The following is a 12420-nucleotide window of genomic DNA, read 5'->3' as shown; positions in this document are numbered from 1 at the left end:
AGCTGTCTGCAGGTTTCCCCAGTCTTATAAACAGTACATTTGCATAATGACTGAAACAGTCCACTGAAGGACCAACGGGCTGGGAGGTTTGACCTCCCAGCCCGTTGGTCCTTCAGTTCCTTCAGAAACGTTTCTCCCACAAAACGCTACGTCCAGATGAACAGAATCAACTTTTGGAGATTTGCTTTCCTGGATGGTTGAGATGCATCAAGACACTTCTCTGAAGACTTTATTCTTTAATCGCCAGTTTTAAGTCTTTGTAAATTCGGGACCACTGTGGAATCAAAAGTTTAATAAATCAGGGTAATGTCATTGGCCAAGCTTAACCTTTAACTTAACACTAAGTTTGACAGCAGGACTGTTAACTATGGCTACGTAAACCTTTAAAATGCTGCCTGTGCTGGGTGCACTGAGGCTCTGGGTGTAAAGTCTGGACTTTACCTGTGACGCTGCAGCTGAAGGCACTCCAGTGTTGTCTGGTCGGTTTACTCCAGGTCTCTGTGGTACTGAAAGGTGAACCCACTCAGGTCTCTGTGTTTGTGCTGCTGAGACGCACCCCTATAGCATGATGATGCCTCCACCGTGCTTAGCTGCACCAGTGGGTTCACTGAGTGATGATCAGTGCCTGGGAGTTTGTGTCTCATCAAATCAACAAATCTCTTTGCACTTTGTCCTTTAAATGCAGTTTGACAAACTCCAAGCAGGCTGTCACGAGTGTTTTACCCACAGTGGCTCCAGTCTCACTGCTGTGCTGAAGCAAAGGCCTGATTTGCAGAGATCAGCTGAGGTCACGTCCAGCAGGTTATCTCATCTCTGCAGAGAACGTCTCAGTGCTGTGTGTGTCCTGAAATGAAGCATGCTTTGTTCTTTTCATTCCTATAATAAATAAGTTATATTTACACATGCAATGCTATGAATGTGTGCTTCACTTAAAGCCATTATGGTGGTGTTTACATGAGAACTTGTTCATTATTAATTGGAGGTTTGTAAAACCAGGGAGAAACAAGTGTAACCTTTTCAGAGTTGTTAGTGCGCCTGTAGACTGTTTGGTGGTGTTTTCATTGTTGTTACTTAATAACTTGATTAACAAAATTAATTGTATTTGTCAGCAGCGCGTTCAGGCAGAGAAGCTGTGGTTGGAAATGTGCTGGATTAACTTCAAACAGCCTCATCAGGCACTTCATGCATGGGTCAAATACAGCTTCAGAGAGCTGCTGGTCTGATGTCTGCTGAAGATGAAGACCTGACACTCCGAGGCTAATCTTTGATTTGATCTGCGAGCCCAGAAAAACGTTTGAGCTGGTTGCACTTCCAGAATCTAGACGTGAGCTGATGTGCTGTGAATGTTTCACTAAGAGATCTTCTCTTAATCCTGACTATGTAAGAATGTGCACGAGACACCCAGACTACTCAGTTCAGACGGTTATTTTTCACAAGCCTGAGGGGCCATAAAGAGCAAGTAATTAAAACCCAATCTCATTTGCATGAGATCAAATCTGAGCAAATGCTCCTGCGTAAAAGGAGCCATAAAGCCTACACAGGAGAAAGGGAACCGGGGGACTGTGGCTCAGGTCTCAAGCTTCGTTTTGCTTGGTTTTTTACTCGCTGTTTGATGAAGTTTAAGAAGACGTTCACGGTCTTTACCTGTAGAAAAACTATGTTATGCTGATGCTGACGGGTCTTGATCAACTGTCCATATGTGAGACATTGGGAGTGAGTACAGATGCATCCCCATTTTAGCAGCACGAAACTAGAAATGAAGATTAAGGAGGGTTAGAAAAGGAATCCAAGGAACAGGCCTGCAGTAAATCACCCAATCATGATCGTGATTGCGGGCCATTATTTACAAGATAAAGATCATGTTGCATCAAATATGAAGTGAAAGTAGAAGTTTAGACCATGCATTCATCATCTGTCGATCTACAAATACACCTGCGCACCTAAAGCATCTGTTTCATTATCACACAGCGTTTGGTTTTGAAATCTTTAGTATTTTTTGCTGGTTATTTCGAACAGTCTGTAACTGTAGATTTGGATTTTCGCTGTTTTCTTCCTCCCATCTGCGTAACTTTGTGCTGAACATTGGGGGGTTAAGATCTCTGTCTAAATAAATAAATAAATGTGGGTAAATTCCCAGATGATTAAACATGCAACTATTGTGCTGGTAATAACTGAAATGAGCAAAGAAAATCAACAGCCTATTTATGCAAGATAATTCATCATTATACTGGTTGGGTCTGATTATTGGGGGGTCATAACCCCCCTAACCCTCCTGGAAATAAGGCCCCTGCTTCCCCCATGTGACAAAAAAATCAAGTTTGTCATCTGACTTACTGAAGCAGTGAGGGATGAGTCATCCAGCGTTTCTGTTCCGGTCTCCATATTTCCATCAGAATTCTGCACAAAACCTTAAACCATCATTCCAGACAAATGGAGGATTTATTTTATTTCATTTTGCAGAAAGATAAATATTTAATCTTATGTTAATTAACCCCATAATTTCCCTAATTAGTTTTGAGCGATCTGAATATAGGTCAGCATGTTTTTCCTTCTTTATGTGCCTCTAATAAACTGACTTCACAGATATGGAGCATCTTATCTGACTCTACAAAGATCTTTTTCTTTTCTTAACCCAAAACCTGCCAACCGCGACTTCCGTTGGTGACTACTGTATAAGAGGGGGAAAAGAAAATCACTCTCTTAAAAGCTTTTAACACTCTATTATCCACGTAAAGCCTGAATAGCACAAGGAAACATTAAGAAGAGCGCTCCAGCTCTACAGACCAGCCGTCACTGGGAGTTTTTCTTGGAAAGTGTTCCCGTTTGTCTTGGTGACTGAGCGCTCCTCCTTCCTGCTCGCTGCCTGTTGTAGCAAGAAGCCACATCTCAGTAATTGTTGTCAGCGAGTTAGCCGTGTTTTCATTTAGCACCACATCTCCTGGCTGAACGCCTCAATGATCAAAAGGCTCGCCTTCATGCGGAGCTGAACAATCTGCAGCATGAATGTTTTCTGGCTCCTGTTCATCTCAGAACTCTGGAACATACGATTATCTGGGAACGCATGTCGGAGAGGGTTTTCTCCTGGATGCGCTGACGCTGTGGTGCATGTAAACAAACACCTTATCAGATGATGCGCAGCGCAGCACACACACACACACACACACACACACACACACACACACACACACACACACACACACACACACACACAGGTAAAACAGGCAGAGACAAACAGAGGAGGGAGGTCATAACTCAAGCTGATGCCTGCTGAGGTGACCTGATCAGTGCACTTCATGAACACATGAGACATGAAATGCTGCGTGTTTACAGACAGTCACTACACATATCAGTCTACACGAGACTTTAAATAGAGACCAGAGAGGAAAACACGAGTTGTTGTAATAAGGAGACCGGTGCCCGCTTGGATTGTAAGAATCAAACCTCCAGTAAGGGGAATTAAAAGTAATCTGTTACATTACAGTTCAATTCAATTCATTTGTATTTATATGGCATCAAGTCACAACAATAGTCAGCTCAATGTGCTTCATACTGATCCTACAGAGACAGCAATCAGACGAGCCTGTGTGAGCAGGCATGTGGTGACAGTGGGAAGGAAAAACTCCCTTTTAACAGGAAGAAACCTCTGACAGAACCAGGCTCAGGGAGGGGCGGGGCCATCTGCTGCAACCGGTTGGGGTGAGAGGAAGTAGACAAGACAAAAGACACACTGTGGAAGAGAGACAGAGATTAATAGCAACCAATGATTGAATGCAGAGAGGTCTATAAACACATAGTGAGTGAAGGATGTAGTGACAGATATGTGAGTTTTTTAATACATTCTTTAAAGTTTTATTTTAACCAGCCTCTAAACTTTGTTGAACACTCCAAAGAACAACTCTTTGAATGAACTTAAAATAATTGTGGGAAGGATTTCCACTTTAAGAAATAGCTTTCCAATAGTATTAAGTGCTTTTGTTGGACTAACGTGATTGCACGGTTTGCATCAACTCAATCAACTGCAGTGAATAAGCTCATCATTAATTAAGTTGGAATAACAGAATTAAATAATGCTAAATTAAACTATTTGATCACGTGAAAGTCCTTTCCATGACTTTAATATTATTAAGATAAGATGGGGCCTGATTATTTAAGACCTTGTATGTGAGGAGCAGGATTTTGAATTCAATTCTGGATTTAACAGGAAGCCAATGAAGGGAAGCCAAAACAGGAGAAATCTGCTCTCTCTTTCTAGTCCCTGTCAGGACTCTTGCTGCAGCATTTTGGATCAGCTGAAGGCTTTTCAGCGAGTTTTTTGGACTTCCTGATAATAATGAATTACAGTCGTCCAGCCTGGAAGTAATAAATGCATGAACTAGTTTTTCAGCGTCACTCTGAGACAGGATATTTCTAATTTTAGAGATGTTGCACACATGGAAGAAAGCAGTCTTACATATTTGTTTAATATGTGCGTTGAAGGACATGTCCTGGTCAAAAATGACTCCACGGTTCCTCACAGCGTTACTGGAGGCCAAGGTAATGCCATCCAGAGTAAGAATCTGGTTAGATACCATATTTCTAAGATTTTCAGGGCCGAGTACAATAACCTCAGTTTGATCTGAATTAAGAAGCAGAAAGTTAGCAGCCATCCAGGTCTTTATGTCTTTAAGACATTCCTGCAGTTTAACTCATTGGTGTGTGTTATCTGGCTTCATGGACAGATAGAGCTGGGTGTCATCTGCATAGCAGTGTAAATGTATGCTATGTCTTCTAATGATGCTGCCTAAGGGAAGCATGTATAATGTAAACAGAATTGGTCCTAGCACTGAACCCTGTGGAACTCCATAATTAACCTCAGTGTGTGAAGAGGACTCTTTACCTTTAATAATAAAATATTGTGGTCGACAGTATCAAACACTGCACTAAGTTCTAGCAGGACAGGGCAAGCGTTAGTTACGCTGGTCCCTACTTAAAAAGGTGAAACTGTATGTTGGCTCAGAAACAGCTTTACATGAAATATTTCATATATATATATATATATATATATATATATATATATATATATATATATATATATATATATATATATATGAATTTATGTGCAAAATTACATCTGCTGATATTTCCCTACAAATGTATTCGTTCAACCACTTAAATTAACACTCTATGGCCTTGGTAACTCCTTGACATGTATTTGTCAAGAAATAAGGCATTAATTTCTTGTGGGCTGTAGTTTATTGCTAGTCTGATATCATGTTTTTATGTAATAGATCATTCTCAGGTCTGAGGGTTAACTCAACTTAATGACACATTAAGTTTTGTGCTATTTAGTTAAACATACACAATAAATTGTAGTTTTCAACAGATCAGTAAACAGCTTTGATATAGCACTATATTTGCTGGACAGTATATTTAATAATTATTAACTGTGCTCATTATTTGGTCAGTTTTTGTTTTAAATATTTTTATTACTTTTTCAACAACATTCAAAGGTAGTTTCCCATAATATGCTGTTGTAATAGAAACCCTTTTCCCCCACCCTCACCTCCCGCTCTGCTCTCTTCCGACCAAAGAAAAAAAAAAAAAAAACAAGCTCAAATGAAATATATATACAATTGTACCATATGTGGCATTTATACATAATTCAAGAGAAAAAGAAAAAAAAAGGGAAAGAAGAAAATATAATCAATAGGAACAAACAAAAATAGCATGCACAATGCTAACAATTTCCTCCTACTCCACTCTCCTACATAAGTTGTTCTATATTTACTACTTTTAAAAAATGTTTAAATGGCTTCCAAATTTCATCAAAATATATTAACTTATTTTTCAGAAAGTACGTAATCCTTTCCATTTCCATACACTGTGTCAAGGAGTTTATCCAAGCGCCAATAGCAGGAGGAACTGATGTTTTCCAATTTATTGCAATCATACGTTTTGCCTGTAATGTACAGTAATCCATAAACTTAATTTGATAGGTTGTTAATTTAATATTTTTAGGATACACTTGTAGTAGCATCATTTCTACGTCTAAAGTGATCTTTTTATTTAAAATTTGGTTTATTTTGTTCATCACCTCCTGCCAAAAGGCACAAACAATTCTACATTCCCATATACAATGAAAAAATGTTCCACGGGCTTCTCCACATTTAAAACATGTATCTGGTATTCTATTATTATATTTATTCAATTTCACCGGTGTTACATATGTTTGCATGATCCAATTGTATTGTAATAATTTTAAATTACTATTAATCGATTGTTTTTGTGCTTTTAAGCAAATTAACTTCCATGTCTCCTCAGAAATATTGATATTTAGGTCCTTTCTCCAAGCTTCCAACTTAGAAACTGATGTTTCTGAAGAGGCAGAAACAATCCAATTATAAAATGTTGAAATTAAGCCTTTATTACCACCTTTTTTCACCATAAACTCCTCTAGCTTACTTAATTGGGGAAAATTAAGGGATTTATTTTGCATAGATGAAATAAAACTTCTAATTTGTAAATACTTAAAAAAGTGTTTTTGGGGGATTTGAAATTTTAAGACTAAATCCTCAAATGAGACCATTACTCCATCACAAAACAGATCACCCACTTTCTTAACACCTTTTACTGCCCAATCCTGAAACCCTGCATCCAACTTTCCTGGTACAAATAAGGCATTTCCCCAGATGGGGCTAAACTGAGAGAGATTGTTCTTAATATTCATCATTTCTTTTATTGTAAACCAGACTTCAATCATGTTTTGAACTATAGGATTATTTGTTTCTTTCTTTAACTGTTTGGATTTCGCAGAATATAAGTACAAATTTAATGGCATTTTAAGAGCATTTGCTTCCATCCCCACCCATGACGGGGTATTTTGGGATGAAAAATAAAATCTTATTGTCCTTAATTGAATAGCCAAATAGTACCAGTAAAAGTTGGGGCATTTCAACCCCCCTGTATCAAAGGGAAGGTACAACAAAGACAAACGAATACGTGGCTGCTTCTTGTTCCAGATAAACTCTCTGATTAGTGATGTTAATTTAGTAAATAATCCAGCAGGAGGAGCCAGTGGGACATTTTGAAACATATACAACAGTCTAGGTAATACATTCATTTTAATAACGCTTATCCTTCCAATAATAGATAGTGGTAGACTTATCCAACGCTCCAAATCTTTGGAAATTTTCTGTAGTATTATATTATAGTTAAGTACCACCACATCTTTTAATGAAGGAACTATTTTAATACCTAGATAGATGAATTCAGAGTTAACAGTAAAGCCAGATATATTCTGACTTACATTTTGAATGTACCCTTGATTAAGTAACATTAATGACGATTTTGTTACATTAACTTTATACCCTGAGAAAACCCCAAACTGATCTAATAAATCCTTTACAGCGGGCACAGAATTTTTTAATTGCTTTAAAAATATTATGATATCATCAGCAAATAAAGCAATTCTATGTTCCTTTCTACCAATCCTAACACCTTGTATTTGTCTGCTGTTTCTAACAGCTATTGCCAGAGGTTCAATAGCTAAAAGAAATAAGAGTGGAGATAAAGGTGAACCCTGCGGGCACCCTCTTTTAATATCAAATTGTTCAGAGATTATCTCATTTGTCTTAACCTGAGCCACAGAATGACAATGTAATAGCTTGATCCAATGCAGAAATACGTTTCCAAACCCAAATCTAACAATGACATCAAAAAGATATGACCGTTCAATTCTATCAAAAGCCTTCTCCGCGTCAAGCGAGAGAATGGCTGTATCGTCCTGCTCACTTTGATTATGAAGAATGTTTAAAACTCGTCTTACATTATGAAAACCCTGTCTATGTTTAACAAATCCATTTTGATCATCCCCTATAATAACTGGAAGAATACTTTCTAATCTTTTAGCAAAAATTTTACAAATAATTTTAGTGTCTGTATTGATTAAGCTTATAGGGCGCATATTTTCACACTTATTATTTAGTTTTCCAGGTTTAGGAAGCAGTATTATCAGAGACTTCCTTAATGAGTCAGTAAGATTGCCATTATTAAAACATTCTATATACATATCTAAGAGGGGCTGTGCTAATTTATCTTTAAAATATTTGTAAAGGTCAATTGGCAATCCATCTGGACCAGCTGTTTTACCAGCATTTAAGGAGTTTATTGCATCTATAATTTCATGTATACTAATTTGCCTATCAACATTTACTTTGTCTTTTTCTAAAATTTTTGGTATTTCAAGTTTATCTAGAAATAAAGATTGCATTCTAGTTACATTATTGAGTTCAGAGTTATATAGCGTTTCATAAAATCTTTTAAATGCATTATTTATCTCTAATGGGTCTACTATAGTATTACCATTTGAATTTTCTAATTTTGTAATTGCCCTTTCAGATTCCATCTTTTTTATACGCCATGCCAGGAGTTTGCTGGGTTTTTCACCTTGGTCATAGAATTGTTGCTTTAATCTCAATAAATTAACAGCTGCTTTTTCACTTGTCATTTCATTATATTGCGTTCTCAACAGTAATAGTTCTTTTACAATATACTCATTGTTTTGACCTGATTGAAAGCTAATCTCTTCTAACTTTTTTATTCTTACTTCCAGATATTTTATCCTTTGATTTCTTTCTCTTGTTTTATTACTAGTATAGCTTATAATTTGCCCTCTTAAGTATGCTTTAAAGGCTTCCCATCTTACACTTGCCGATGTTTGATCTGAGTTATATTCAAAGTATTCATTAATTTGCTTACCTAAATAATCAAGAAACTGTTTATCCTGCATCCACTTCAGTTGAAACCTCCATTCAAATCGAGTCTTGATCAGTTTTGGTTCTATGAAAGTCAAAGTAACGGCTGCATGGTCCGAAATTACTATTTCCTTATACTGGCAATCTTTTATAAAATGAACCAACTCAGTTGATACCAAGAAGTAATCTATTCTAGAGTACGCTTTATGTGTACCTGACCAGCAAGAATATTGCAACTTGGTTGGATTTTGCTCTCGCCATATATCACTTAAATTTAACTCCTTCATGAATTGTTTGATCACCTTTCGTGTTCTATTGTGAGTATTATCCATGCCTGAGGATTTATCCTTCTGTGGATTCAGAGCACAATTTAAGTCCCCAGCAATTATACATTTACCTTGTAAGTCTGAAATTTTAAGAAATAAATTGCTATAAAAGTTTGGATTATCTTCATTTGGGCCATAAATATTAATTAAATTTAGTCTAGTGGAGAGTAGATTACCTTGTATTATTAGAAAACGTCCATTGCTATCCTTAATCACGTGCTCAACGTGAAAAGGTATAGATTTATGAATCATTATCATGACGCCCCTGGAATTGGAGGAGTAGGGCGCTGAAAATATTTGACCTGGCCATCTACGTTTCATTCTATTTGTCTCACTATCTAGCATATGAGTTTCTTGTAGAAACACTATTTTGGCCTTTAAATTCTTAATCCTACTAGTGACTTGTTTTATTTTTACTAACGTGCGCAAACCTCTACAATTCCAAGAAGCACAGTCAATCAAGACTTCTGTCATGTATATTCACTTATATTAACCTATACTATTAACTAAATACACACATATATATACACAGAGAAAAAAAAAAGGAAAGATATTATACCATGTTGAGCATTTATCGATTTGAGAGAGCAACCCTTCCCACCCCCCAGCCTGAATACGAACATACAGGTATCCCTTAACCCCAAAAATACTTCCGTTCTCTTCTTGAAACATGACCACTCTAGGCCGAGGAACTAATTACCCGCGTTTAGCAACAGTTGTTACATAAAAAAAAGAAAAAGAGAAAAAAAAGAGAAAAAAATATATATACATATTGACAATAGAAATAAATCCACCTTATCAAGTTTTAACTCTCCCACATTTAACACAATAAGTGAAATTACTAGTAACTCTTATTAAGAAAACAAAATAGCCAATGTCTAGCCCAACATTATGTAGTAATCCTTTGGCAATATAATAAATTGTTCTTTCCATTAGAGTGCGTAAATACACTTAGAGCAAAGTTGTTGATCTACCATCATATGCCTTATCAGGCATTTTGTGCTTGTTCAAGGCTCTTAATGTAGACGTCCACGTCCGCTGGAGTATCGAATACCTGCGTACGTTCCTCGTTGGTCAAAAGCAACCTCGCCGGGTAAATGATCCTGTGTTTCCATAATCCAATCTCCCGCAGCTTCTTCCTCACACCATCATACTGGCGCTGTTGTCTATATGTCTCTGCAGGTAGGTCCGGCAGGAAGGCTATCTTGTTGTCCTTATACGACAATTCCTTTATTGTCCTAGCGGCTTTCATAATGCCTTCTCGATCTCTGTAGCTTAAGCACTTAATTATAAAGGCTCTCGATCGGTTTGCAATGGAGCTTTGCCTTGTATTTATCCTATGCGCTCTCTCCAAGACAGGAGGGGGAATTTTCAAAGTATCCGATATAAACTTCTCCATGAAAGATCGTGGATCTGTACCTTCTTCTTTTTCAGGAATGCCGAGGATCCGAATATTATTACGCCGACTTCTTCCTTCCAAGTCCTCCACCTTTTTGGAAAGAAATTTAGCCTGTTTTTCAAGACTTTCCATATCATTTTTCAATAAGGTGATTTCGTCCTCCGCGTTAGAGATTCTTTTTTCAGCCTCGTCAATTCGCCCTCCACATTTTTGTATATCAACTTGAACAGCTCCTATTGCTGACATAATTCCGCCCATTTCAGTATGGAACTCTTGCTTGAACAAACGAATAGCGTTTAATAAGTCCAAGGTAGAAGGCATATCTGAATTTGCCGGTTGTTTTTCTTGTTCGTGTTCATGCATAGCGTCCATCTGCCCTTCCTCCACCCCGCTTTCATCTTGTGCCTCAAACGTAGTTTTTTGTTTGTCTTTGTTCAATTTTTTAGGCATGATAGCGTTCTCTTATGATCCCAAGCTAGCTATATTAAACGTAAGTTCTATTTGGACTTATAGAGAGTATTTAAAGAAGAAAAAACAACTGAGCACGCGAAGCACGGGTCTCCTCACTTTGCCGCCATTACCGGAAGTCTATTTGGTCAGTTTTTAGCCTCTTCTTCAAAGTTTACAGTTCCAGCCAACATGTTTCAAAAGGCACAGCATTTTCGTTGAATGTGAACTGATAACGTTTCTGGTTTTTCCTTCAACTTTGATTCTACGAGTTGTACCGACAGTTTTATCATCATCATCAACCTAAAGAATTATTATAATCCATGCACCAACCTACATTGTAGACTCCTCCACTGCAGCCTTGCACTACACTACAGTATTTGAGGAGTAGCTCCAGTACTGGAAGAAGAAGGGATTTCCTCTCTGTGTCTGATCAAACAGGCCCACATTTAGAGATTTTTGAACACCATGAAACTATCCCCCAATGACACCGGTAATGTCATGCCTTATTTATGATTGCTGCTTTGGTTGTGCTGCACGCCCAATGAGAGCCACATTTTTTGATGCTGTTTTAGTATCTCCCTCCATTTAGTCTGAGGATTTCTGAGTTTCTGAGCTGATCACCAAAATGACAATCCAGACCAACATGATTACACACTTTTGCAACTTTCATCAGTTGTCTATATCCTTTCATTAGTTACATCTTATACATATCACTAGGATAGTTTTACAACTGCCATGAAATTTACCTTCAGGGAATCAGCTAATGCCAGAATCTGTTCAGGCATGGGCCAAAACTCGTGGTCAGCAATTTCATTTTCTCTGAGTTTAGTTGGAGGAAATTAATTTTTGACCTTGCAAAGTCCTTAAGACATTGACATTGATATATCTGTAAGTAATTAACATAAGAAATACAACTTGAACCATGCATCTCACTTACATGCTCTATGAGGATGTGAGGATATATAAGGAGAACAAGACTGGGCCTGAAACTGACCCCTGTGGAACATCTGACAGGCTAATAAGATTTAAACGATGAGAAAACAGTACCAGATAATTCAAATCTAATGCTTCAGTCTGTCCATAAAAATCCGTATCAATCAGCAATCAGCAAAAATTCCAATCAAAAGAGCCAACAAGAGGTGATTACTGTCCTTAACTCGTGCAGTCTCACGACCCCTATAGATCCCTGTGTGGACCCATCCAAAAATCTTTTGTCTTGTGTGCACAGTAGGTATTTTTTCCTAAATAGATTTTCCATCAATAACTACACTACTCCAGGGAGATGAAGAGATTGACAAGACTACTTTGAGGCTAGGCATGCAGGAAAGGCTTAGTAGCTGTGTGTGAGACTGGGCATTAAGAAAGGAGAAAAAGACTGGGAAGGAAAATCAGGCTGGAAAGGATGTGCAGCAAGTTAGGGTGGTTAACCACAGACATGTGCAAATGAGTGAAGAGAGTGTGTCTAGAAGATGGGAGCTGATGAATGCAGAAAATTAGCGAGGTGAGGGGACAG

This window comes from Diplotaxodon limnothrissa, linkage group LG20 (genome assembly GCF_057381915.1).
Source record: "Diplotaxodon limnothrissa isolate DT_005_m linkage group LG20, D_limnothrissa_male_GT1.1, whole genome shotgun sequence".
Classification (NCBI taxonomy): Eukaryota; Metazoa; Chordata; class Actinopteri; order Cichliformes; family Cichlidae; genus Diplotaxodon; species Diplotaxodon limnothrissa.
Note: the sequence above shows the minus strand (reverse complement) of the source record.